This window comes from Pygocentrus nattereri, chromosome 5, assembly GCF_015220715.1.
Source record: "Pygocentrus nattereri isolate fPygNat1 chromosome 5, fPygNat1.pri, whole genome shotgun sequence".
Classification (NCBI taxonomy): domain Eukaryota; kingdom Metazoa; phylum Chordata; class Actinopteri; order Characiformes; family Serrasalmidae; genus Pygocentrus; species Pygocentrus nattereri.
Window position 1 is genome coordinate 17,342,308 of NC_051215.1, and position 27,037 is coordinate 17,369,344.

The 27,037-nt window shown below is 39.1% G+C and overlaps 1 protein-coding gene across 12 annotated transcripts in view; it reads left to right on the forward strand.

Moving 5' to 3' along the window:
- Nucleotides 1–27,037, forward strand: part of tenm3 (teneurin transmembrane protein 3) — a 628,014-nt gene that overhangs the window by 192,459 nt on the left and 408,518 nt on the right. For 6 of the 12 annotated variants that reach the window (XM_037538773.1, XM_037538778.1, XM_037538777.1 and 3 more), the window contains exon 1: nt 1,009–1,321. The exons of 1 other annotated variant lie outside the window; for it this stretch is intronic. The gene's annotated coding sequence lies outside the window, so the exon portion shown is untranslated. Of the gene's footprint in view, nt 1–1,008; nt 1,322–8,079; nt 8,099–27,037 lie in introns of those variants that run through there. 5 more of the 12 variants (XM_017709061.2, XM_037538781.1, XM_037538782.1 and 2 more) reach the window with 2 other exon arrangements.

Sequence of the window (27,037 nt, forward strand, 5' to 3'; positions counted from 1 at the left end):
ATATATATATATATATATATATATATATGTATGTATATATATATATATATATATCATGTACATATAATGTGCAGTAACAAATAATTTATTATGACACTTCTTGGCACATAAAAAGCCCACAAAGAGTTGGACCACAAAAAAACAAATATACAACAAAAATGTAGCATACTTACCCTTTAATTACACTTATAAACATACTCTTAGGCATGTGCACAGCTTTTGTAAGTGTACTGTTTTGTTAGAATTTTTTTAATAATACACCAAGCTTAAAATAAAATGTATTAGAACAAAAATCATTAAGTTAAAAAAGCACTAAAAATAAAAGCAATGCAGTAAAATAAAAATAGCAACGTCTTAAATTTAAAAGCATTTATTTCCAGAGGTGGAAAAATCTGCAGATATGTTGAAAGATTAGTGTAGTCTACGCCAAATAAATAAATAAATGTATTCATTCATCATTCAAAAGTGCGTATATGGTTTTATCTGCCTCGTTTGAAGTAGCTTCATGAGGGAAGAGCAAGGGTAAAAGCCAGAAACCCTCACAGGCGCAATTACCCCTGAACACTTCAACGCCGGAGTCACCTGAGCGCGTGTGTACTTCACTAATGTTTAACCTCTATTGTAGTGAAGGGGATGCAGCCGGTGTGTGAAAGCGGAGCTTCTGAGCACCGCGCACAAATCCAGCTACCTAACTCCACAGCCTGCCCGACACGAAAACACGTGAACTAGGACACGCGTTATTGAAAAAGGCTTTTAATATGAAAGTCTGTCTTTCTGCCTTTAGGCTTCAGATCCGATCAGCGAATCTCGCGCTGGAACTCTCCTCGTTGCTAGCAGGCTAGCAGACAGCTGTGCGTCTGTCCGCGCGCTCGAGTCTGCGTGTGTGCGTCCCCGGCCGCTGTGTGTACTTGTGGGTGCATATGTGTGTATGTGCGTGCGTGCGCTCGGGCGGTTGAGGGAGAAAGCGAGCACGCGCGCGCTTAGAGCGCCCCTGCGCGCGTTTTCGGTTGTCCGTCTCGCGCTTTTGGTACGATCCTTTTGCACGTGCGTCGTGTGTGTGAGAGTGTATGTGTGCTCTTCTCTTTCAGCATCCCCCCCCTCTCTCTCTCTCGCTCTCCCTCTCCCTCTCTCTCCTCCTCCTCCTCCTCCTCATCCTGCTGCAGGAGCGCTGGAGCGCAGGCAGAATCGCGCGCGCTGATCGCTGCGGTCTCTGTTTTTGTTTTGTTTGGTTGGAGACTCCGCGTGCGTGCTGAAGTTTCTCAACGTTTTACACCCTGCTTTTTAACACTGAGGACGATGGAGCAGTAAGCAACAGCAGCAGGTAGGAGCCCGGTGTGTGTGCGTGTGTGTGTGTGTGTCTGTGTGTGTGTGTGTGTGTGTGTCTGTGTGTGTGTGCGTGTGCGTGCACGTGCGCGCGTGCGTGTGCTTTTATCCACGGCTCCACTCGGCTGGTTTCAGTATGAGTGAGGTGTGTATTGCGGTTGCTGTTAGCTGAACTGAACGGTGGAAGTTATGAGTCTGGCTCCTTTGTTGTGTTTCTACTACAGATGAACTCGTGCTCTAGCTGTAGCTGTAATGCACTAGACTAGCAGCAACTCTGCAAAAGTCCTGATTAGGACGATGTAGTCTGTACTGCTAGAGTGTGTGTGCTAAGAGAGAGAGAGAGAGAGAGAGAGAGAGAGAGAGGGGTAGCCTGCAATAAACAGTAATAAGTTTATAATAACAGTTATTCCAATCACTTCTACAAGTTAATATGACAGCTGTCTGTCCGTAACTTTATAAACAAGTTTACCTGTAAAATAACCCGGGCGTAAAGCTGTCTCTTTCTCTGCTCGGAAAAGCTGACAGGAGTGTAAGTAAGCTGTGTTGCTGTTGATAGAGTGCGAGCTTTCCCTCACAGATTTTTTCAGCAGCTTCTTAATCATTTTGCTACTTATTTGAAACCGAAATGAGCAAATCATTGTTTACCTGATTCAAGTTCATAAGAGCTTCAAAGGAGCTTCTAAAATTTATAAAGACTTTATTTTTTTTCAGAACTGATAGAAACTAAATAAAGTTATATTAAAGTGTTATTAAAAATGTACTGATGAAGATTTGAAGGCTGCTGTTTTGATTACCAGACTGGCATTCTCTCTGTTAAAGCTGTATGCGACTGTAGCTTAGAATGAGGCTGCAACTAACCTGCCACAGTTTATTCTAAACGAATGTAATCTGGGCACTTGCAGACTTGCAGTTTTGCTCATAATTCATAATAAAAAAGGATACATTTTACATTCCCTTCTGTGTTTTGGCATGTTTTTATTGTTATTATTTAATGTAACAATCTTTGCAATTAGTCAGTTGCATTTCTTTCTGAAACAGCATTGATCCTAGCTTCGCCCCTAAAACCACACAGACCCCTCTCTCATGAGTGTGTTAAGTGTGTGTCACACGGAACATACCAAATATGTTCTGGAGGTAGAAGTACAGCCGCATAACTTTAGGTTGTATGAACAAAGTGCGATTATTGTAAAGCACACACAGAGAGCAGAATGTATGGCAGCAATGGAATCAGCATGTACTGTAATTGCACTGGAAGCTGGAGCTGATGATAGATTTCTGGAACATCCAAAGCAAGCTTTTGTTTCAACTTAAGAGCACAGGCCTGTGGAAAGATCGCATAGCGGAAAAGAAATATAAGATTTGCTTATATTTAAGTTTTTTTAATATTTTTAATTTTCTTTCGAATAGTTCTTTTTAAATTCCTTACTTGGTTTAAAATGAGAGAACATTTATATGTTCCTTGAAAAAAAAGCATGACCTTTTTTTTGGATGACTTATTTTTTTGGGCAGGACAATTTAGCAGTTCCAGGAAAATAATAATAATTATGAATCATGCACCAAAATCCAAATGTACAAGCCTACAATAGCATAGTGTTATTTCTTAGCAAAGGCATAATCTTTGCAGAACAACATATAATTTAGATGAATGTATTTGCACTGAGAGACAAATGGATTAGAGGGGATGTAGTAGTATGCAGTGGGGGAGGTGTTTGTGTGTATATATATGTGTGTGTGTGTGTGTGTGTCTGTAGGTCAAATAAATCTTATGTGTGGTCGTAATCAATTTGTGATGTTGCATTGCGCTATGTCCCAATCCATGTATAGGCCAGAAAGGGAAAAAAATCTGATTTTATTATTTCGCATTAAATCTGGAATGATTGATAGGACAGCCCTGGAACTCTGAAGTGTCATTTATATCATGACAGGAGCAGCGATTTTTTTAAAGGGCTGCTCGACAGGCCTCAGTGTGTGGGGTAAGGAGTGTGAACGGGGTAATTCCAAATTTCGCATCATACGAAGCAGCATGGAGGCATCATATATTACAGTAATGATGTTAATACAGTCTCATACAGTGGCCCAGCCTTGCTCTAAAAGCAGAGGGCAGATGCTCTTGGGCAGGGGGCAGTCAGGCTAATGGAAGTTGCTTTTTTCCCCCAGATTGATTGACAGCCCGAATCTGAAGTGTGCAGATGTTTGGAAAGCACTTGATGGGTCTTGGCTCAGTATACCTGCTCTTTCTCTCTCTCTCTCTCTCTCTCGCTCTCTCTCTCTCTCTCTTTCTCACACACACACACACACACACAATATATATATATATATATATATATATATATATATATAGTCCTGGTAACCAACGGCAAATTACTCTCTGTCAAAAAAGTGTTAATCAATGTCGGTAAGATGTGAGAGAACTGATTATGATAATGTTTTTTGTGTACTTTCATGTTCTGCACAACACGGTAGTGATAATGTAAAAACATGATTGTTGTTAATCTTCTGGAGCGAAATTAGGAGGTAGTAAGAAATGAGGAAACAGGCATGTTGTTTATGACACTGCCAAGAGTTTTATTGCACTTTTCTACATGATGATGTGAGTTTATTCACTTTAAATAAATCCAGCGTATGAGCAGTGTTAAAGCTTTAACTGCTAACACACACACACGCACACACACACACACACACGCACACACACACACAGACTTTGGTATGGTGTGTAGTGTTCGGAACAGGCTCATTGCAGCCCAGCCATGCTGAAAGAGGGAGACGCTTGTATTCTGGCCACCAGACAGCAGCCGCCTGAAAGCGCACTGGCGTGAATACACATGCCAAGTGATAGGCTTGCAGCTGGAGAAAGAGTGGCACCTTTCCTCACTTGCCGTTCTTTTGTGTCCATGTGTGTGTGCGCGTGCTCTGCTCGTCTGTGTTTAAGCTTGGTTCTAAGAATGTCAAGGCCCATTGCCACTTCGTAATACATTACAAAGTGTGTGGTAAGACAGATGGATCAAAGCTGAATGGAGTTTTTTAACCCTTAATCTATTTGTGTGAAATGAAACCTATCAAACTTCTTTTAATTTCTATCTCTTTTTTTTATTATTTTAGTATTGTATGCTTATTTATTAGCCTTTTTCAGAAGTGTTAGAAGGTGATTAGTTGACTTGTCAGTATTAAGCTTTTTGGAAAGACTCAAAACATTGGTCGTTCTCCAAAAGCACCTCGAACCATTTGCGTTTGTGAAAGTTACTTTTATTGCAAATGTATACACAAACTACCAGTACAGTGTAAACCTGCCAAACGAATACATTCTGTGGGCAATAACAAAATGGTAAAATATGAGTGAAGCATGATTATTTTTTTTACATTATATATTAAGATTTTTTTTTTTTATCAGAACAATACTTAGAGTATATACAAACAGTATTAATACAGCAAGTAGTGGTGTGACCTATATCAGTGTGTTCATTTTACCATTTCCAAATCTCTACTCTTGGTAGCCCAGTATTATTTTTTAGTTATCATCAAATACCTTCTTTGATGAATCAGTTCTTCATTATATTAAATCAAGTGTGCTGGTGATCAAATTTAACAAAGGCATGCAATGAATGGAAGTGTCCACTGGGAAACTTTTAAACTCACAAGCTTGCAACTATAGATACATACACACACACACACACACACACATACACATACACACATTGTATGTTTAATATTATGTTATTATGTTTATCTATATGTTAAGCAGCTGTGCAATAATGTGTGTATTTTATTCATTATACTCTACATTGCACTCTACATGTAATGCAGGTCTATGTGGATTTCTTAGTTTTGTAACTGTGTTTTGATGTTTTATTTGTTAGTTTTATCTGACTAAATGGACAGCCAAGGGGGACCACTATTGACCTGAAGTACACACTGAAAAATGGAATATAAGAAGTGAATTTGAAATGTTTGTATGTTTAGGACTGATCTGGAACTAAAACACTGATTTTGTTTGTCTAACCTATTATACTAAGCCAGTTAAAAAGCTTACCACACGAAGCACATTTTTGTGCTTAGTTGTATGCATTTATGGTTTCATCATAGACTTACTGACCCCCTATGGTTTCATGGGCTGTTATTCTGAGGATACATGCATGTTTATATTGTACGGATACACTGTTATTTAAAGGATACACACACACACACTGCAGAGCGTACACTCACATGGAGAGGGAGATGAAGTGTCTCACTCGAGTGCGTCCCACCCTCCTCTTCCTCTGAACACCTGCTGAATGAGCCAGAGCCCACTGATTCAGTTCAGCTTGCCTTTATTCTCATTCTAACAAAACAGTAGAACCGGAAGCTTTCTCACTGCTTTCTCACTTAGTGATGCGTAATTGTCGATCAGTTGCCACTTTAAGTGCTCAAACGCTCGTCCTGTGTGCGTTTACGGCTCACTTATGCTGATATTTCAAGAGAGGAAGATTCTGCCTTTAAAACTTGCCCCCCTGATCTGCCCCCCTTTGACCCTCCTTCTTCTTAATTGCAGAGAAGCCTTTTATTTCAATTTTGTCATTCCAGTTCATGCTCAACTCGCCAGAACACTGTGATGGAGAAACACTTCAAAGGGGGATTATACACGCATGGTAGATTGCACACATACAAACACACACACGTGCACACACTCTACACTCTAACACATTTTAAGGTTTTAGTTGTTGGCTTAGCCGTTGTGTTTTTTTTTTTTTTTTTTTTTTTTGGGGAAGGGGTGTGTATGCATGCTGGGGTGGGGAGGTGGGGGGCATCTGTAATCAGTCCGCAGCCTCTTGCTTTCCTTTTTTTCCCTTTTCTGTTCTGTGCCAAAGAGCGGCAAATTACCTTTCCCTCTGAGTCGCTATGAAAAATTCATGGTCTCCTCCCTTTCCAAGCTCTAAAGGGTGCCATTATGTCAACGTCTGAAAATACTTTATTTCATGTAGGCGCCTTTTGCAATGGTCTACGATAAACAAATATGACTGGAAGGGTGGAAGTCTCGCTCGCAGGCCAGCAACACGTCTCTGATATCTGCGGAAAGAAATATGCTCCGGAGTTAGCGGCGGAAAAAGTTGGATGGATCTGCGGCGTTAGGAGCGAGCTTATGTCTTTTTTGTGAAATATGTGCTGTGACCAGAGAGGAAGACAAAGCTGGTGTGAATTCTGTCGAGTGTGAAACAGGGGGAAAATCACTGGCGGCTTCCAACTGCTCTCTACCTCCAACCTCCGCTGTTTTTTTTTTTTCTTTTCTTTTCTTTTCTATTTCTTCTTCCACTTCTTGCTTTTATGGCATCCTGAAATAAACAGATGCCTCTTTCTTTGTGTACGGTGAAGACATTGGCAAGGCGAGATGTTCGTGGATAGCGTTTCTAATTGATAACAATATTTGCGTTAAGGGTGAGTATATTTTTATGTGGTGATATAGAATGTGCTGGAGGCCGTTCTATAAAGCACACAGCTCACTCTGCCAATAGCACTTACACTCTGCCAAATAAATGTCGGTTAGCCTATAAAGAATGCGAATGAGTAGTCAGTGCTAGTTGACTCATTGAACAGTAAGGCTGTTTGTCTGGGTGTGTATTTATCTCTTTGTGAGGACCAGAACTCCCAAGATTATTGTTTAATTATTGTGGGGACAATAGTTCCTCTATGACGGAAAATACCCTTTTTACCCCAAAAACTGCTGCTTTTATTAGGGAAAAATAAAAGAACCCAAAGCTGACCTTTTGGTTGAGATTAGGTTTAAAGTTGGATTTGATTGTGAACAGCAGCATTTACACACACACTTAAACCAGTACATGCTAGAGCAACAGCACACACACACACACACACACACAGACCATGGGAACGGCGTAGACACACACCAATACACCTAAGGTATTATGTAGTATGCACTTTGTGTGTTTTAGCAGCTGTGTGTTGCTTATTTTGCCTCCCTCTGCTTGGCCTCCTTGCTTACTTCCTGCTGCTGAGAGGAAATGATGTATGCAGTTGCACACTTATGATGTCATTTTTGCTCTCCATTGCCCTGTATATGAGTAGCGTATAAATACACCCGTGACCCAGAACTTAACTATCACGCATCAGTAAATTTCCATTTAAATGAAGAGGAATTTCCCATCATAATGGCTGACTTTTTATGTTCAAGTCTTTCGGTTTTGCACGTTTTGATTCATTCATTCTTTAATCTCTGAACACTTTTGTTCATTATTCACTAAACATTAACTAAAACACTCCATGTTAACATGTTTTTTTTACCAGGATAGTCCATGTTTGACTGCTTCATTTTTATTAAAATGCTTTGTTTTGAAGCTTTATTTTACTAACATTTTATGTATTTTCTAGGTTTTTTCCCCTCTTTGTAAAATCCCATGTCCCTGTAGAGTTCTGCATGGTGACCCACAGATTCTCTGCAGATTGAGTGATTATGTGAAAGCTCTGTGTGTGTCTATGTGTGTGTGTGTGTGAATGTGTGTTAGCATGCTGCATGTGTTTGGCTCAGCATCCTGCACTGAGTCCTGGCTGAGGATTGGCTGCCTTCGCTCCGGCTGTCAAACACACTCATAGGGGAGGCTAGGTCACCCGCACTGCTCTCACACACCACGTGACACACTTTACCTGTTAAAAACATGGACGCCCCACCATGCCGCTGGTGTGAGTGTGTGAGGACACGCCACGGCCAGTTCTTGTGCCCTGTGAAAGAGTGGAATCCCACCATGGCCTGTTAACACTCACACCTTGCTGTTGTTGGATATCCAGAGGGGAGGTAATCTACCGTTTATTGTACTTGCTTGCTTGTTTTGTTAGTTTATTGATTTATTTATTTATATACTTATTTATTTATTGTTTCAATTAGCATGTTTGCTTTTTAACTTTGATTTTGTCATTCAACAAAATTGTATTTATTTATTTAATATACTTTTTTTTTTTAATTCTTGGTCAACTAAGAATCTGTCATGGAAACTTCTTGGTTTGTTTGTTGAAGCATTTTTTTTGGACAAAGAAGGTTTTGTCAATTGATGAACTGCATTCATTTATTTATGTTCTTGTTTATTTATCAGGTAGTTAATTGCATTTACTTATGTGTTTCTTTATCTTATTTATTTTTTCCCCTAACTCTTATTATACCTCATACGCATACCTGTTTGAGAGCATCGTTTCTTCACACGTCCTTCAATGTTTTTTCATGGGTCCTGCAGAAATACTAATGTGAGCTATTGGTTGCGAGTTGCGGCGGATCTTCCTACGTTTTTCTTGCTTGGCAACAGTCAGAGCGCTTTTGCAGGTTCCTCCGGCATGCATTATTGAGGTGAAAATACATATTTGACGAAGTGGGAGTCATAGTTCAAGCCTGTGACAGATGCTGGGATATTTTATACCTCATTGTGCCCGTTTTGTTCACAGGCATCAGCACGGGTCTTGTTGGTGATTCATATTTTATGAACAGGACTGTAAATAAAATGAGGACGGCTGTGTATGTGTGCGTGTCTGGAAGGCTATAAACATGAACCTCCTGTTTTGTGGTGGAAAAAGTTGGGTTCCCAATAGAGGAATCAGTGGGAGCATTTTTGATTGACTGAGACAGATGTCAGGGAACTAAGTGCATTTATTTACATTGTTACGGATGTATTTAGTGTTACTTGTTTATTTTTTGCAAGTGAATTGTAGTTAAAACTATTTTCAGTGTGGTAGTTTGCACCATGTAGCCAAGTTTAAAAACTGAAAAAATAATTAAACTTCATAGTTTAGTGTTTTTATGTATGGTATATTAGGTTTTAGCTTTGTCATGCAACATTATAGCTAGCCAAAAGTACATTATTTGAACATTCACATCAACATATGTGGTGAAATGAATGAGTTTCAAGTCATGTAGACCACAATATAATTTTGTATTTATTAATCAAATTATCTACATTTTATTGCCTGGGTTGTGTAGGATGGGATTTAGTTTGGAATAAGCTGTTTTGACAAAAAAGAAAAGTTGGGGATAGATCTAGTTACCAGAGAGCTGAACATCCTCCGCTTTCTGTGTGTTCAGTATGTGTAGGTGAGGCTTTTTTTGTAGTTGATGCTCCGCTCCAGGCCCCGCCACCATGCCTCTCCTTTTTGGAGAGAGTTCAACATTCCTGCAGAAGGAGCTCAGCCGGCCCAGCGTAACCTTTTAAGTCTTTGCCCGGGCAGGATGTGTTCATTAATGAGCCGATTCTGAGACTTTTCCTGCTGTCGGTGAAGGCCTGGAGAATGCAGGACCTCATCCATTATTATTATAATGAACGCAACCCCACTTGATCTGAAATGCTGTGTTACTGCATATCATTGCAATGCTTTAACCAGCGGCCTGCTTATTTCTAAATACCGGATCAAAAAAGTAATGGTGCATAATGATATTGCATTCGTATCGGTATTGGCAGATAATTGATTTTAAAAATTATCGGCATAATTTAGATTTGACAAATTTTTCAAACTTATCAGTTGATGATGTTTATTTGTCTGGAAGAGCAGAATGTTTAGACAATGCTTAGTTACTGTACTAAAATGAATGTGTTTTATTCATTTTACTGCATTTATAATTCTGTAAACAGAAATATTTCACTCTAATGCAAATCCAGATTAACACAGGTTTATGTTTCAGAATGGGCATTAACAGGTATATACATAAAAATATCTGCTATCGGCATCAGCCAACATTTCTTTTATCAGTTTATCCCTAACAGAGTTTCATCTGTTTGTGTACTTTTTTTTCCTAAAGTGGCGTTTTTTTTGTGTAGTATGTTTTATAAAAGTGCATGGTGCACCATGATTTATTGGATTATTTATTAGACCCTGTGGTTTTAGGAGAGCCAGATGCTGAAATTGAGATAGAGCAGTCTCGTCTCAATGGCTTTCTTTGGATTAAGATCATGGGGCACGAGGAGCTGAAATCAGGGAGACGTCTCACTAATGACTGTGATGAAATTTCTTGTAACCATAATTTATGTGTGTTTGAACATAACTTTATGAGCACTTACTTCTGGTATGCAGAACACGCCTACACACCCACTGCCCATTAATTTGAGGCTTGCTGCATGGTCCTGTCTTCCATATTGCTCTAAATACTGTAAATATCATCAAATCAAAGAATTATGCTGAGAAGATCCAGGTTGACTGAACACACCAAGTGGAGTTTCTTGCAAATCATATTGTCTATCTCCTCTGAAGTTACAACATGTTCAAAAAGAGAGAGAGAGAGTAAGACAGAGGGAATGGAGGAAGGGAAAGAGAGAGACACTTGAAAGACATAATGAAGGTTATTGAAATGGAGAGTAATACATCTTGCATATTGAGCTGGGTACTTGTTAAAGCGACAGGCCCTAACCAGAAAGGAATTTGCTTGATGGATGAATTTCGCTCATCTAATGGATACAAGCACTTGAAAAATGAAAACATCGATCTGTTCCCCAAGTTTTCCATCCCTCTAATGAGAACGGGTGTTACACAAGATTTGGAGAGAGAGGGAGAAGAGGAGAGACATAGTGAAAGAGAGATAGAAAGAAGAGCCCCTTTATTCCTAAATGATCTGTGCTACATGTGTGTAGAAGGTATCAGTCACAGCTGAACTGCCTCACTTTCCACAGTATACATTACAGGAGAAAGTGCAGACGCTCCATTTGTCTTTCCATTGATGTGCAAATGCATTATCGTTTAGATGCTCCTTTTGTTGTTCATCTGGAGCTTTCTTTGAACCCTGTTAGCCCTCCCCATTCCAAGCCAAAACAAAAATATATTTCACTTTGGCTTGTTGCTGTGGACCCAGTAGAAGTAGCAGTGGAAATGTGTTTGTCTTCAGAGTAGAAGAAGCGCAGTTGGTTGTTAATTGTGTGAGTCAGTAAGCTGCAGTGCATGCTTCGCTATTTTGACTCATCATTGTTTAATTTTTACTGTGGATAATGTATGTATGTTCAGCTAAATTTAGTTCAGTCCAAGTCAGTTCTACATTTTCTTTGTCATTTTTTGTAACAGTTCCAAAGCAGCTTGCGAGAAATGTGTGTGCAGCTATGTACATTGCTGAGGGAGACCGTGCATGAGGAGGAACTGCTGAGAAGAATCAAGACTTAAAGAAGAAAAATTACTGAAAGGATCCAAAAGTCTCTAAAACACAAAGAGAAGCCGAGACTCAGATAGAAAACCTCCAAAGAGGAAAAACTTGCTTAACCAGAGGAAGAACCATTAGGAGGAACCAAGACTCCAAAGTAAAAACTCTGTGTGAGGAAGAATCTCAAAAGGCAAAGTCTCTAAGAGCATGAAGTAGACTCTCTGAAAGGAAGAAACACCGAGAAGAACCAACACTCAAAGCGAAAAAAGCTAATTTGAGAAGATGCACAAGTAACAGTGAGGTGACCCAAACTCACTGAGAGCTTCAAGACTCAGAAGATGAACCCATCCTCCTATGGGCCAAACATTGCAAGAGAAGTAACAGTTCGTGTTCAAATGAAAAAGTCTTTTTTAATGCTCTCTCTTTACAGGACGCAATCATCCAGTGGTAAATCCGTGTGCCATTGACTCAGCTCCGCTCTGCAAACATGTTTTCTGATTGTGTCTGAGGCTGTTAATCCTCATGTCAAACACAGGTTCTGGTTTGCCGGAGATGAGGGCGTCCTTGAATGAGTGTAGTTCAGGGGATCTGTAGTGCTGGAATCCCCTGTCTTTCTCTCTTTATCTAATTCTTTTTTCCCCTCTATCCTCTCTTTCCTGTGGCCCAGTTACCTTATGAGTATTTATCATTTATCATTCCACTGCTGCCTCCTGCTCTCCTTGCTGAGACTGATATTTAAGCAGGCATCTCAGATTAAGTGATCCTGATCTAGGTTCACTTTCAGCTCTTCAGACTTTAACCCTTAAATTCATAGTTGTTCCTTCAAACTTTCATACATATCTATGGTAGTTACCATTTATTTTACATAAACTGCTCTGCAGTTTCCATAATGGTTTAAATTTTTTGTAAAACTTTGATATATTGAAACAAAGAGAGCTAATGCCTTTGAGATACTTCCATAACCCTACAGTACCTGTGGTGTGAGCTACAGTGTTGTAACAGCTGAAGAATAATATACCTGCTCTATCCTAACAGTGTAAACTAATAACACTTGATAATGTACATATTTCAAATTAAATGAAACTTTTAGGAGGATTCTTTGCAACAGTAGCTATAAAACAAAATGTTTGTGCACTTCTGTAGTACCTTTACTTGGGGAACAAAACTGTTTCTGTAATGCCGGGGTGCAAGGAGGCGGACGCATATGCTGAGATAAGAAACTTTCATTGAGGGCAAATCCAGGGTCGTGGTCATGACAGTCCAGGTTCATATATCCAACACGGATCGAATGGGGGACAGACATGACGAAATACAACCACTAAACATAAATCCAAACACTTCTAACATAACATTCAAGCAAATCAAACAGCAATTCAAACAGCACATCAAACAAACATCCCAAACAAAGACCTGCAAACACACAGGGGAAAACACAGGGCTTAAATACATGTGGGTAAAGGAGGGACAGGCGAAAACACACTTGGGAACAATCAGGGGCTGAGTCACTAAACAAGGGGGCTGGACTAAACCAAAACAGAAGCACATGGACAGGACTGGCAGGGGACAATCGTGGCAGTTTCATATTCTGTTGCAGTTCTGTTTTTTTGTTTGCTTTTTTGCATTGACTCAATCTGCGCTGTTTTTATTCTCTGCTTTTATTTCTATTTTAACACATTATTCTATAAAAGTTTGAAATTGTACAGTGATGCCCATTTTTGTGGGAAATTCTTTAGTGTACCATTTAAATGTTTTTGTTGTACCCTTGAGGGAATATTTACATGGCTTGTACCGTGATTAACAAAAATGTACCTGTACAAGAATTTTTTCTGAATGTATGCGTGGGCCATGGCTAAGTCAATTTACAGTAGTTGCTAAATAATAAATGTATAATAAGCCTTAAGACTGAGTGGAAGAGGAGTTACTTTATTCTGATTTGAACAAATAAAAAAGGAAAAAGTCAGAAGATACAGAAGGTAAATCTAAGGTAAATGTGTATTTGATTCCGTAAATGAGTAGTAATTTAAAATGGTATAGCAAAACAAGTTATATTTCTCAGCTTCTCAGCATTAATAACTGAATTATAAGTCTAGTGTTAATGGAGTTAAGCATTAATATATGGGAAGAAAGGCCTAAGGAGAACTGACTTTAGGTCAGTTGTTTTTCCTCAAAAGCTCTTTAATAAATTTGAGCTTGAACCCCATAAACCCATTGCACATATGTGGGTTCATTTGTGTGTGTGTGTATGTGTGTGTGTGTGTGTGTGTGTGTGTGTGTGTTGAGGTGATTGGCTGTGTTCAGAGAGCAGAAGGACTGAGTGTGAAAGGGCCTGGTGAACGTGGCGGTGGGGGGGTGTAGATGTGAGATTCAGAGATTTGCTGAGTGTGTGTGTATGTGTGTGTGTGTGTGTGAGCAGGCTGCGGCTGAGTGTCACACACCTCGCCCCCTCCACATACTGGCTTGGCACTCTCATGCCTCTCTGTTAATTAATCTGTAGCTTGCAGCCAGACGGAGCACACACTCTCTCACACACACACACACACGCAGCCGGTCGGGACACCATGGAGCGTTCACCCTTTCTATGTCTGTCTGTTTTTGTTTCTCTCTCTCTCTGTCTCTCTCTCTCTCTCTCTCTCTCTCTCTCTCGCTCTCCCCCCCCCTTCTTTCTCTCTCATCTCTCTCTCCCTGCCCCCCTTTTCCTCTTTCTCTTTATTCCTCTCTGTCTCTCTCTCTCTCTCTCTCTCTCTCTCTCTGATGGCTCTCTCTTGCCTCTCTGACTTACATCAGGTGTGTGTGTGTGTGTGTGTGTGAGAGAGAGAGAGCAAGAGAGAGAGATGAGAGGGGAACAAAAGGACAGAAAGATGCAGAGAACGAGAGAGTGAATGGAGAGAGAGAAGTTCAAGTCCACTTATAGAATGGTCATTATCACATCATGTGTCAGCGTCTTGGTGTGTTGGAGTCCGCTCAGTGTCGGCTGAGTACAGTGTGTGAGGTGTGTGTGTGTGTGTATGTATGTCTGTGTAAGGTAGTGCTGACCACTTCTCCGTCTCTCTCCATGCACCCTGCCCACAGTCCAGCGACAGGGGGCAGATAATTTGATAGTCCAGCGTCCAGTGGCCACTCAGCATGTCTCTCTGCTGTTAATGGCTTCGTCCCAAACTGGTGACAAGTGAAGGACAATGGATACTGTACTGAACCATTCAGTCTGTCATATGTTCACATCCTCAGCATCATACACAGTTATAGTGCAACTAGGGATTTTTATCGAACATGTTGTATTTGATTGACACCAACAAATTAAAATGAATAAATATGAATATCACACTACCAAGAAAACCTAGTACTTTGAAATTATGGATGGGACTAGGCCTGTCACAAGTATTACATAATTGCCTGCCTGCAATTATTTGAGCTATTCACAGTTATTTAAGATGACTACAATTATATAAGCTTATTTTCAATTGTTGTTAGCTTTCACAGAACTGTTTACATAGCAACAGACTGACATGATTGTTTTCATCCATTGGGGTGAAGCAAATACCCCAAATTATCCCAAAAGCAAATTATTTATACAAATATAAATAAAACAGAAAACCCATTGAGACACATCATGGGTCGTGTAAACATTAAAAGTTCTAACTTCTGACTGGTGCTATAAAACCATTAGAGAGCCGTGTTTGTTTATTTGAGCTTGAACTGTGTCTATTACGAAGTGTTTATGCTAATTAGCTAATTTAGCTACTTTAGGCTTGTACTTGTGTACAAAAAAGACAATTAAACATCACCTAAAATTGCATGATCATGTCAGGCCTCAATGGGACAAAATGCGCATTTTCTATTATTATGTAAGTGAGCAAAATGATCATGATTTTTGGCGGTAATTGCATGTCTGTTTGTGGTTAACTTTTGCAACGATGCAATATTTTGTAAGGTTCCCTTTTGGTTCCCAACGCATGTCTGTGAGACATTTTTTTTAGCACAGAGTAAGGGTTCATTATTTATGCTAACTTAAATATTAACAAATGTCAGGACACAGTAATATATTTGGAGCTTTATCAGCCACCAAGCATTCATTACGTTAACATACATTATAGTTAACCCCCTAAAGCCCTAGGTTTATTACATCCTAAGGCTTATTATTCAGTAACTATGTGGAAAAAATGCCAGCTGGCTGATCATTTGTAAGTTATAAGAGTGAAAAATGGACGTCTAGACCTGCTGGCAAATCTTGGCCATTCAAGATATTAAAAACCTTGGAAAGTGCTACATTTTCAAACTAGCCATGTTTTTATAATTTTTTTGACAAACTGAAAATAGATAGATGCACAGACTCGAAGTGGTAGATTTCCGATGGTCACTTAGTAAGTGTACAGGTAATTAGGTAAGACCAGAGGAGGAAAGTGACACTGTAATCAGTTTAATTGTAATATACATATTAATATTATTATATCTGTTTTTAACTCTTAATCTTTAGTTCTGAGAACAAAAACTGAAATGGTTTAGTGTAGTGCAGTGTAGTACAGTTCATAAAAGAAGCAACAGGCTACAGTTTCTGAACAACAAAACCAACAAAGCAGTCTGCATTGAAGTGTGAAGTCTAACACCCACCCCCACCCATCTTTACCGCCTTTGTCCCAAGGGAAGGCTTCTGCAGACATGTGTTTTGTCTGAAATCAGTCTTGTTTAGTTATGTGCTTATGTTCTGTGGTTGAAGACAAGAGCTCATTTCCACTGTTAATCAGCAGAGCACAGACACCTGTAGCTTACATGCGGTCACCATGTCAACGGCGAGGGAGTGAGAGACGGAGAGAGAGTGCAAGAGAAGGAGGGGGTTTGAGGAATGACTGGAGGAAAAGAGGAGTCCATTTTAAAGCATGAATACAAGCCGGCGAGCAGCTGCAGGAGAAAGGCAAGAGAGCGCTGTGATGTGTGAAATGATGAAATGATGTTGAAACCGCCTTGACTACAGTAGCGGTTATATGAGGAGGCCATGTTTGACACAGAGCAGGACAGAATTGAGCTGGCCTCTCTTCTGACATGATGAGTATTGTAGCAGCAGGAATTGTATAAGCCAAAAAAAAAAAAATATTGAAAGCTCATTAAGTTCATAAGATCATTCTGCACCTCACTTTACACTAACATGGTTAACCCTTAAGCTGACAGTATATCACAAAATATTGTACAGTGCAATTTCTGGAGCCTGTTTCCTCAATATATATACTTAACATACTAACTAGCTTGTGAATCCACAGGGCTAACATAAAAGTCAAGATTAAGCAAAGCAGGTAGGAAGGGTAGTTTCACTCAACTATTTGAACAAATCATTGGTTCTGAGACCTCCCCCTGACTGTGATTGCTGGGTCAGAAGGACGTACCTTGGCTTCCGAGTGGCGCAACCGTCTAAGCATTGGCCCTATAATCAAGAGATCATGAGTTCGATCCCTGGTGATGATACTGCCATCCATAGCCGTCCTAGAGAGCACAGTTAGCCTTGCTCTCCTTGGGAGGGTAGGATGGCCCCTCCTTCTCCCCCATTATTCAACGCGATGCTAGTCAGCACAGACACCTGGTAGCTGGTGTGACAGAATTGGCTAGTTGGTGCTTTCGTCCGAGCTTGTTTGGCTGTCCAGTTACGTTGCGTGAGGCTTCCTCTCCTAGCGTTGATAGCATTGTGTGATTAGGGGAGTCCTAACTAGTGGATGGAAATGGAGAGAAAATTGGGTAAAAATTAATTAAACAAATAAATAAAAAAGAGGACGTACCGCTGCTTCTTTTTAACCCTTTCTAGATCAATGTACCAGTACCAGTACACTTCTGTCAAAGCATTCACCTCCGTTTTTATGCAGTCTCATTTGCAACATAAACACAGAATGAGCAGACGCTAGCAAATCTGTGAGTCTTTATCTTAAAAGCCTTACCGCCATTCACAGAGACATTATAATCCAAAACACGGCAAGAGTCGGAGATCAATTTAGAGATCTACAAGTCAGGTGGAAATAAACTCTTCCATTCTAGTCTCTGTGCAACAACACTTAAGAGGGTTGTCTTTCAGATATAATCTGGCCCAAAGTACGTGAGAATATTGCCCCCTTCTATTTTGGGTATTTTTGCCATTTCAGGGAAAAAATGAGGCATCGGTTAAGGTTAAGTATACTTGTTTGCTGGTAGTTTGATTTCATTTTGTTCTTCCATGATTTGACACATACTACCAGATTTAGTACACTGCCAGTTGCAGTTATTGCAAGTGATAGCAAAAGCATGTTAAAATTTTATATATATTTTTTATTTGTAGCACATTGAAACAAGAGGTGAAATTGTCTGTTTTAACCCTTTAATCATATACCACGTTTGTGTTCATCAGTGGAACAGGAGATATTCTGCTTTATTCTGATGAAGTTATTGCTGTGTCTGCAGTCTTGTTTTGCTGAAACTAAAGGTTGTTAGACCCCCAATGATTTTTTTCAGGAAATTTGCCATATTGTTTATGCTGCTGCTGCTGCAAAAAAGAGCACAGTATCCTTTCAAAAGATATCTTTTGTCCCTCACATTATGAACAAACTGTGATATTGTGCCGGGTGCTTTCAACTACAGAAAAGCAAAAGGAGATTGCCTCATTAGGAGCCAAAACTTTATGAGCTCTTTCACAGCAGCTCCAGACGTGAGGAATCACAAAAAAATTGGGTGGAATGTCTTCCAGTTGCAAATATAGAATGAGCAAACAGTAACATTGCACATGCTACTCTCTATTTTTTAAAGTAGAACAAAGGCAGAAACATTTCGAACGCTTTCACATATAACTAGAAAGTTCATATCCCAGTTTGTGCACCATTTGAGCTGCTTTTGCAGATTCTGATCATATTGACATTTGCAAAAAAATATTAAAATTCCTAGGACACATCTAATCCATTCTCTTGGTTGCTGCTATGCCAGTGCAAGAGACACTGTGATTGGTCACATAATGCAGAATGTAGATTAAATGTAAATGCATTTCATTACTTACTTTTGTGTAGCTAATATAGAACTGCCTAATTTATTTTAAATAGTATAGCAGAATGACCGTTTTAACTCTAGACTTGGAAGAGTTAAATATGACACCGACTGATATGACAGCTATCAGCAGTTAGTCATAACCATGACTACATCTTCACTTAAGACTGAATATTCTTCTGCTGATGAACAGGGTGTTATCTGCAGAAACTGATCTCTCACAAAAGTTAATGACACCTTCCTCAAAACCGAGCAATGCAGAAATACACCTGTTCATATGTCCTCAGGAGATGTGGAAACATATTTTTGCTACAAAAAAGTACATAGTACTATATTAAACAATGTATACTTCTGGTGGCTCTTGGCACATCCATTTATCCCTCTATCTTGTCAGTTTTTTCTTTGGAGAAGAAAAAAATATTGATATATTGTCGCTGTTGGAGCAAAACCTCCACAATGTTAACTTTGCAGGGAAAGAGAAAGGCTTACTTAGGTTAATGTAAGAAAATGTTGCAAGTTTTTTTTGACCATTTCTATTAGACCATTCATTATATAATTTTCACACAGTATATGGGACAGCTGTCATTTTCAAATAATGTAAAAGAGAGAAATTCTACTGTTTTGTTAATGACGTGAGGTGTAAACGAATGGTTGAGAAAAAATACCCATTCATTAATGAATACCCATTCATTACCTGTTAACCTGCTGGTGTATTATTCAGCTATTAATCTTAAGACTTACTATTCAATAACTATCTGAAATGCAATTTTTATTTGGAAAAAAAGGTTCATTCATTTGAAATAATGTTTATGAACTTTTCTTCTCCTGTTGATTGACTTGGGTCCACAGGTGATAAATTTATATGAACAGTACCCCAGCCCTAACGTTAAGGATTTATCTTGCTTATAGATTTATCCTACTCCTCTCTCTCTGATGCTTTTTCACAATCAATCAGGACATAGCGTTTGGCTCAGAACCCAAACCAGCATGCATTGATGTATGTTGCTGTCTTCTGTGCCATGCCGGAGTCCCACAACAGTTTAGAATAGTGTTGACATCAACATTTTTGCATTTGTTTTCAGTTTAATTTTCTCCCTCCCTCTCCCTCTCTCTCCTTTTTTTCCTTTAGTATTTCCCAAGTGGGCATGTTGACATTTTGAACAAAAATCAGGCCTGCCACTTGGGTTCTAGCTGTAGTAATTAAAGGAGTGTGTTGTCATGCCCATGCTCCGTTCATTTGCCTATTTAGACAAAGTCTAATTTTCTCAGGGAATGCTTTTATAAAGTGTTCCTTTTTATAACCATTTTTTTTCATTACTGCATGATATTACACACTTCAGGTGCCTTACACTCCCTTTAGATGCCAACATTGTCCTGTTTGCTTTCCTTGTTAAAGTTTCACTCTTAAAGTTGAAAACAACAAAGTAATGATCCTGTGACTTGATCATTTGCTTTGAAGGTAAATGACCACATTCTGTAAATCCCAAATTGATAAAGAGACACATTTTTGGTAGCATGAAAACACATATTTTGATGTTGACTTTATGTTGAGCATTGCAGTGGGTCCAGATAGTATATACAGTATATATATATATATATATATATATATACATATATATATACAGTAGTTTTGAGATTTGCTTTAACCCTATCAAACTGAATGTCCTGCTGGTAATACATTCAGGATCAGCATGTCTTATTTGAACTCTCTGCTACCATTTTTTCTATTACCATGTGAAAAAAGCTCCATGCTGCCTTTATCACTGGTTACACCATGAAGTTAGCACGCAAGCTCATTCAGAGCAAAATTTGGATTTGTAAGTGCTTATTATCTATTAAGTTAACCAGAGTAATGATAAAACAAGAAACTCGCTTCGCCCCCTGTTTTTATATTCTTAGTAAAGGCTCACTCTCTCTCACAGCAGTGCAACTGTGGCAAATTCAGAGTGACTACATTGTTAAAAGGCGTCGTTAAGCATAACAGCTCAAAGCTTTACAGGCCTAACATTGAGGGGTAAATTAGCAGGGCAGCACAATTAGTAAATTTAGTAGGGCTCCAACAATTAGTCGGCATAATCGACAATGTCGATTCTAAAAATTTGTGAACTTCAATGTTGACGCGTCATTAATTTGTAACTGCCACATACTACAGGAAGTGCTGGGGGCTGTATCACTTCCATTGGCACGACTGCATTCTGTACTTATGAAGAACATATTGAGTGGTAGCGTGGCGGAGAGACTGTGGGAGAATTTCAGTGAAAATAAAAAATTGAAATAAGTCAAATGCAGACACTGTAAAGCAGAGTTGTCATTTCATGGCAGCACTAGGGTGATGCACGAGCAACTGAAATACAAGCATTCTGGAGCCCTGATGTGACGGATTTACACATACTGCTGGCGTGAGCAACGCAGAAAGTCTTGCTTTTTATTTTGGGGCCCATGGTGGTCATCGCTTTCACATAGGCCAGACGGCACACACTGAAGCAAATGAGTGTTTAGAGAGTAGACTTGACTGTGATTTTTTTCTGCGTAGCACGTGCACCATGCAGCAAGATACACTAAATAAGCCAATAAATTCTATGAAAATTTAACAGAAGACAGTATACAAACAAAAAATGTAATGCATGGCGAAATATTAGTTAAACTGTAGACAGATTTCCTGGCTGGTCTACCAGGCTTGAAACTTTTGTCTAATCACAAGTCAGAATGCTGTCCAGAATAAACAAATGTACTTTGTATTTTTACAAATTATATTTTTGTTGACCAGAGTGACTGATGTGGCCATTTACCCATCTGGAATAAGGAATGTCTGTAAAACTGCCTTGCTGCTGTGCTCCGCAGCTCAAATGCTATATGTGGAAGGCCAGCGTTTTCTAGCTGTAGCGCTCACGCTGCTGCATCACTCACGCCCTGCAGAGGCGTGTGAATCTAAAGCTACTCTGAAAGGGTAAGAATGTTTTCTACCACTTAGTTCTTAACCAATAATGTTAGCATCGTAATGTTTGTCAGTTTACCCGTTGGAAAACAAGGTCTCATGGATTGTGCTTGCTATTTCAGTTCTTTTAGCTAACGTGCAGGAAGATCACCTCAAACAAGAGAGCCAGTCTTGATCCAGAGCATATCAGTATGCTCATGTTCCTGCACTGCAGTCCAAAGCTTTTGTAAACTATTGCTAATAGTTATTTTGGACTATAAGAAGTTATTTTTTTTCATTTGACGCTTTATTTGAACCTTTGGACTTTCAGACACAGCAAGCTTATTATGTAGGTTGGATGTCACTTTAAGCAAACTTATTATATAGTTTTTGTCTTGCAGTGCTACAACTTCTGCAACTTAACAGTTTCCCATGCTGGGGCAGAGGCTGCTATTTTGAGTTATGTTTTTGCATGTTATCTTCATTTGAAAGCCTTCTAGCACTTTAATTTATTAGTTTTGTTTATTTAACTTTTATTAAGATTACATGTTTTAATGTTACAAATACATGTAATTAAGCTATCAAGCAGGTGAGGTGAAACAGGAAGAAGAGCCACGCCCACAGGAAACAGACGTGGAGGGCATGACTGAAATAATTGCTGACTAATCAAAAAAAAAAAAAAAAGATTAGTCGACTACCAAAATAATCATTAGTTGCAGCCTTACTGTTTTTAGTACATGCTTCTATAATGACAAGTGAAAAAGTAATTTTAAAATATTTACTTATTTGTCATTTTGCTGTCTAACTAGCTAGCAGAGCAGCGCCACCTGCGGCGGGTGGGGGGGTTAAGTGCCTTGCCTAAAGGTACAGCCAAGTGTATATATCAATCCATGTCATTGCAGGAGACTGCACTTCTGCTGGCATGAATGTAAAGCCCTTGATGTTTTATTTACTTATTGTTGTGATGGGGTCAGGAAGTGGCTGTGAGCTACTGATACGTCTAGAGCACTCTGAATTAGTTTGTGTGTGATTAACTTTATTGAAAAACAGTGATATGTCTATGATGTTTTGATGTATTTTCCTGCATTTTCTTTCTTAACTCGGTACTAAAGCTTTCTTCTGCTCTGGTAATTTGTTCAGATTAGAGTAACTATTTGTCCACCGTTTGGGGAAATTTGTCTTTGGCTTCACCTTTTATTAATGCATAAAGTGACTGACAGAAACACATAAAACATGGGTCTAACAGTACATCAAAGAACAGTATAAGCCACTAAGTAGCAACATAGACTGTAGAGTGCAGGATAGACTGTAGATGAGTTAAACCTTCAGTTTGCATTTTTAGTGCAGTTACAAAAACAGTCTCTTTGACTTTTAGTCAGAAGTTACAAAACCTAAACCCAGTCAAACCTTCCTTTACCTCAACTTCAACACATTTTTTCTCTTGTCTTTAGCCAAGATGTGATTAAATAGGATGTGCTTTAGCAAGTGTCAGATTGAACTGAGCCCTTACTCATCCACTCACAGGAGGTCATTACATTTTTTCTCCTCTCCTCTTTTCCACTAACTTCCTGCTCGTTTGCTGTCCCCTTGCCAAGCCCCCTCAAATGGATGTACTCCATTATCAAAATTTAATTTCGGCTCCCATCGCCGCGGACCCTTTCGCAGCAACACGGTGCATTGACCCATCCTCCTTCTCTCTCTCTCGGTCTCTCTCTCTCTCTCTCTCTCTCTCTCACTTTCTCCGCCCGCCTCATCAGCATCCGCGACGGGAGAGCAAATAGTCTTAATTGCGTTAGGTGAGGAATGGCCGCAGCATGACTAATGAAACCTACGGCACTACGTCAGGCTACGCTAGCAATTCCAATCCACAGACGGCCCGACCCTGCTGGACTCTCACTCTCAATCACCTCTGAAATCCCTTTCTGATAATGTAGGACAGACGGAATTTCATTTGCGCTGATGGCATTTTCAGAAGGATTCTTACATGACTGACTGAAATAGTGGTGTCTTGGAGGACGTGTTGTTTTTTTTGGGGGGGCTTGCATTTAGTCTTAATTGGATAACTTAATTTAATGTTGCTGTCCTTTTGTTTGCACCCTTCTTGGTCTACATTGCATGCAAACTCATCACCATTAGGTGAGATCCACTGGTTTGAATGAAGAATATGCCATTCATGTTAATCATGTAGAACTGAAGCGTTTATAATTTTAGCTAGGGAGGTGGTCCTGTAAACCAACAAGGTGAATTTTGAAGAAGAATCTTCCCCTGCAGCAGATCATGATCATTTATTTGGCTAATGCACAGATATATTATATCTGTGCATATATTATTTTCTTTTACAACCCCAATTCCAATGAAGTTGGGAGGTTGTGTAAAATATAAATAAAAACAGAATACGATGATTTGCAAATCTTTTTCAACCTATATTGAATTGAATACAATTGAACTACAAGGACAAGATATTTAATGTTCAAATGGATAAACTATTGTTTTTTGCAAATATTCACTCATTTTGAATTTGTTGCCTGCAACACATTCCAAAGAAGTTGGGACAGGGGCATGTTTACCACTGTGTTACATCACCTTTCCTTTTAACAACACTCAATAAGCGTTTGGGAACTGAAGACACTAATTGATGAAACTTTGTAGGTGGAATTCTTTCCTATTCTTGCTTGATGTACAACTTCAGTTGCTCAACAGTCCAGGGTCTCCGTTTTCCGCTTCATAATGTGCCACACATTTTCAATGGGAGACAGGTCTGGACTGCAGGCAGGCCAGTCTAGTACCCGCACTCTTTTACTACAAAGCCACGCTGTTGTAACACGTGCAGAATGTGGCTTGACATTGTCTTGCTGAAATAAGCAGGGACGTCCCTGAAAAAGACGTTGCTTGGATGGCAGCATATGTTGCTCCAAAACCTGTATGTACCTTTGAGCATTAATGGTGCCTTCACAGATGTGCAAGTTACCCATGCCATGGGCACTAACACACCCCCATACCATCAGAGATGCTGGCTTTTGAACTTTGCGCTGATAACAATCCAGACAGTCCTTTTCCTCTTTGGCCTGGAGGACACAACATCCATGATTTCCAAAAACAATTTGAAATGTGGACTCATCAGACCACAGGACACTTTTCCACTTTTGCGTCAGTCCATTTCAGATGAGCTCGTGCCCAGAGAAGCCAGCGGCGTTTCTGGGTGTTGCTAATATATGGCTTTCGCTTTGCATGGCAGAGTTTTAACTTGCACTTGTAGATGGAGCGACAAACTGTGTTCACTGACAATGGTTTTCTGAAGTGTTCCTGAGCCCATGTGGTAATATCCATTACAGAATGATGTCGGTTTTTAATGCAGTGCCACCTGAGGGATCGAATATCACGGGCATTCAATGTTGGTTTTCTGACTTGCCGCTTACTTGCAGAGATTTCTCCAGATCTTTTGATGATATTATGGACTGTAGATGATGAAATCCCTAAATTCCTTGCAATTTCATGTTGAGAAACGTTGTTCTCATGCAGTTGTTCACAAAGTGGTGAACCTTGCCCCATCCTTGCTTTTGAATGACTGAGCCTTTCAGGGATGCTCCCTTTATACCCAATCATGTTCACCTGTGGAATGTTCCAAACAGGTGTTTTTTGAGCATTCCTCAACTTTCCCAGTCTTTTGTTGCCACTGTCCCAACTTCTTTGGAACGTGTTGCAGGCGTCAAATTCAAAATGAGTGAATATTTGCAAAAAAAGCAATAAAGTTTATCCATTTAAACATTAAATATCTTGTCTTTGTAGTGTATTCATTTGAATATAGGTTCAAAAGAATTTTGGGGTTGTATAAGTTCTAAATGTTCTGAAAGCTTTTCGGACTGCTGCTAGGGCTGGATAATGTTGACTTAGCCAGTGTTACTGAAATTCAGTGCCATTATGATATACATGAAAAAAATTGCTTTTGTAAGCAGGGAAGGTGATTGAATTTGTTGAGGAGCAGTTTTTAAAAGAGGCTCACAATTTTACATGTCTAAACTGAGTGTTTTCCTTATTCTAAAATATCAGGGCAGCATTAAAAGCATAACACTTAAAAAACATAAAACACTTCTTTTCAAGTAGTCCTCAACCTTTAATTAATTGTTATAGTTTGACAGGAAATCTAATTTACATAATATTCCCCCATAACCCAACACAGTTAATCAGCCAAGACATTTTTTGGTGTCTTAAATTTACTTCTTTGATTTTACACTGGAGCTACATGGCTAATGTAGCTAACAATTAATAGAAGCTTATACCCCACCAATTAGAAAGATGAAAACTGCATACCTGAATTATCACACACTTGCCTCAACCATGCCGAGTTGTTAAGTAATTTCAAATAAACCTACTTCTAACAATATATTATACTGATATCTATAAAAATGAAGACTAAAGTGCAAATAAAAGGCTTGTCTGTAAAGATGTCTGTAAATAAATAAATAAGTAAGTAAACAGATTTTTATCTTTGGAGCAGACTAGAGTGTAGAATAATGAGGTTGAACAGCCTTAGTAACTACAGTGTAGCTATAGCAGAGGTAACGGAGTGTTTGCCAATAAACTTACAACCATTCTCTACACATCTGTATACAAGCTATATATGGCCATTATATGGATCCGATTAATAATTTATTGCTTTCATGGCTGTTTGTGTCATTAAAAGTAAATGTTTTAAAAGCTCTTTGATTGGTGTTCACCTTGAAAAGTCACATCTTTTCATCAAGCAAAGATGGCAGCTGGTATGATGGATGTGCAGTGTTTAGGTTTGTGCAGTGAAATGGGAGAGATTAAGGGAAATGAAGGAGCAGAGGAATGATGTGCAACAGTTTTACATTACTGACCCCAGCATGGAGCCAAACAGCCCATATTAAAGTTATGCATGAACATACATGCTTTTATACTCTGTTCTGTTTAAAGTAATAAAAAACAGCATGGTGATATTGGATGTACTTTATAGCTATATATTGTGTTAAAAGATAATATTGTAAAAGACAGTTTTATGACGTATTATTCTTCCCGTGTTTTGAAAATCACCATGAGGAGAACAACTGAAACATACAAAGCAGATTTTTCTCAGGGTGCTTGCCATGGAATGATCCATACTGATCATATTACAGCATTATAATCATGTTTTTATTTGTTCAAATTAGTGCACAGTGTATCTTTCCATACATTTAGTCTATTTTAAAGTTTCAACAGAAGGAACTTCATGTTTGTGCTTTCGCTTTATTTTTTTGACCTGTTTTGAAGAAAGTCGTAGTCTGCAGACTGTGTTGGGTGATACCGAAAAAGTTATGAGACTTTTTATTGTCTTTTTATTAAGATGTTTTAAACAGGCACCTTTTCCTCCTTTTTTATTTGTATTGTTTAGAATAGCACGTATTAATGCTTAAAACATCACAACTTGTTTATTCCACGATTTATTCTGCAGATGTGTAGTGAAGTTGCAAAACATTAGTGAAAAAGATTTATATTAACAGAACTATCTACAGTCTCCCCAAACAACTCCCAGGCAATTTGTTCAAGGGTATTTATCCAATCCTGCTGGAAAATAATGGTCCACTTTCCTTCTAATTTAATATGAGGAAGTACAATAAATGCCAAAATGAAATATTTCTACTAAAACACTCCAGTGGAGCAGACATTCCCTTACTGTGCTTCAGCTGTGTGAAAGGAAAGAAATCCCTCTTTTTTCTGAATGGGGTTTAACCTCTAAC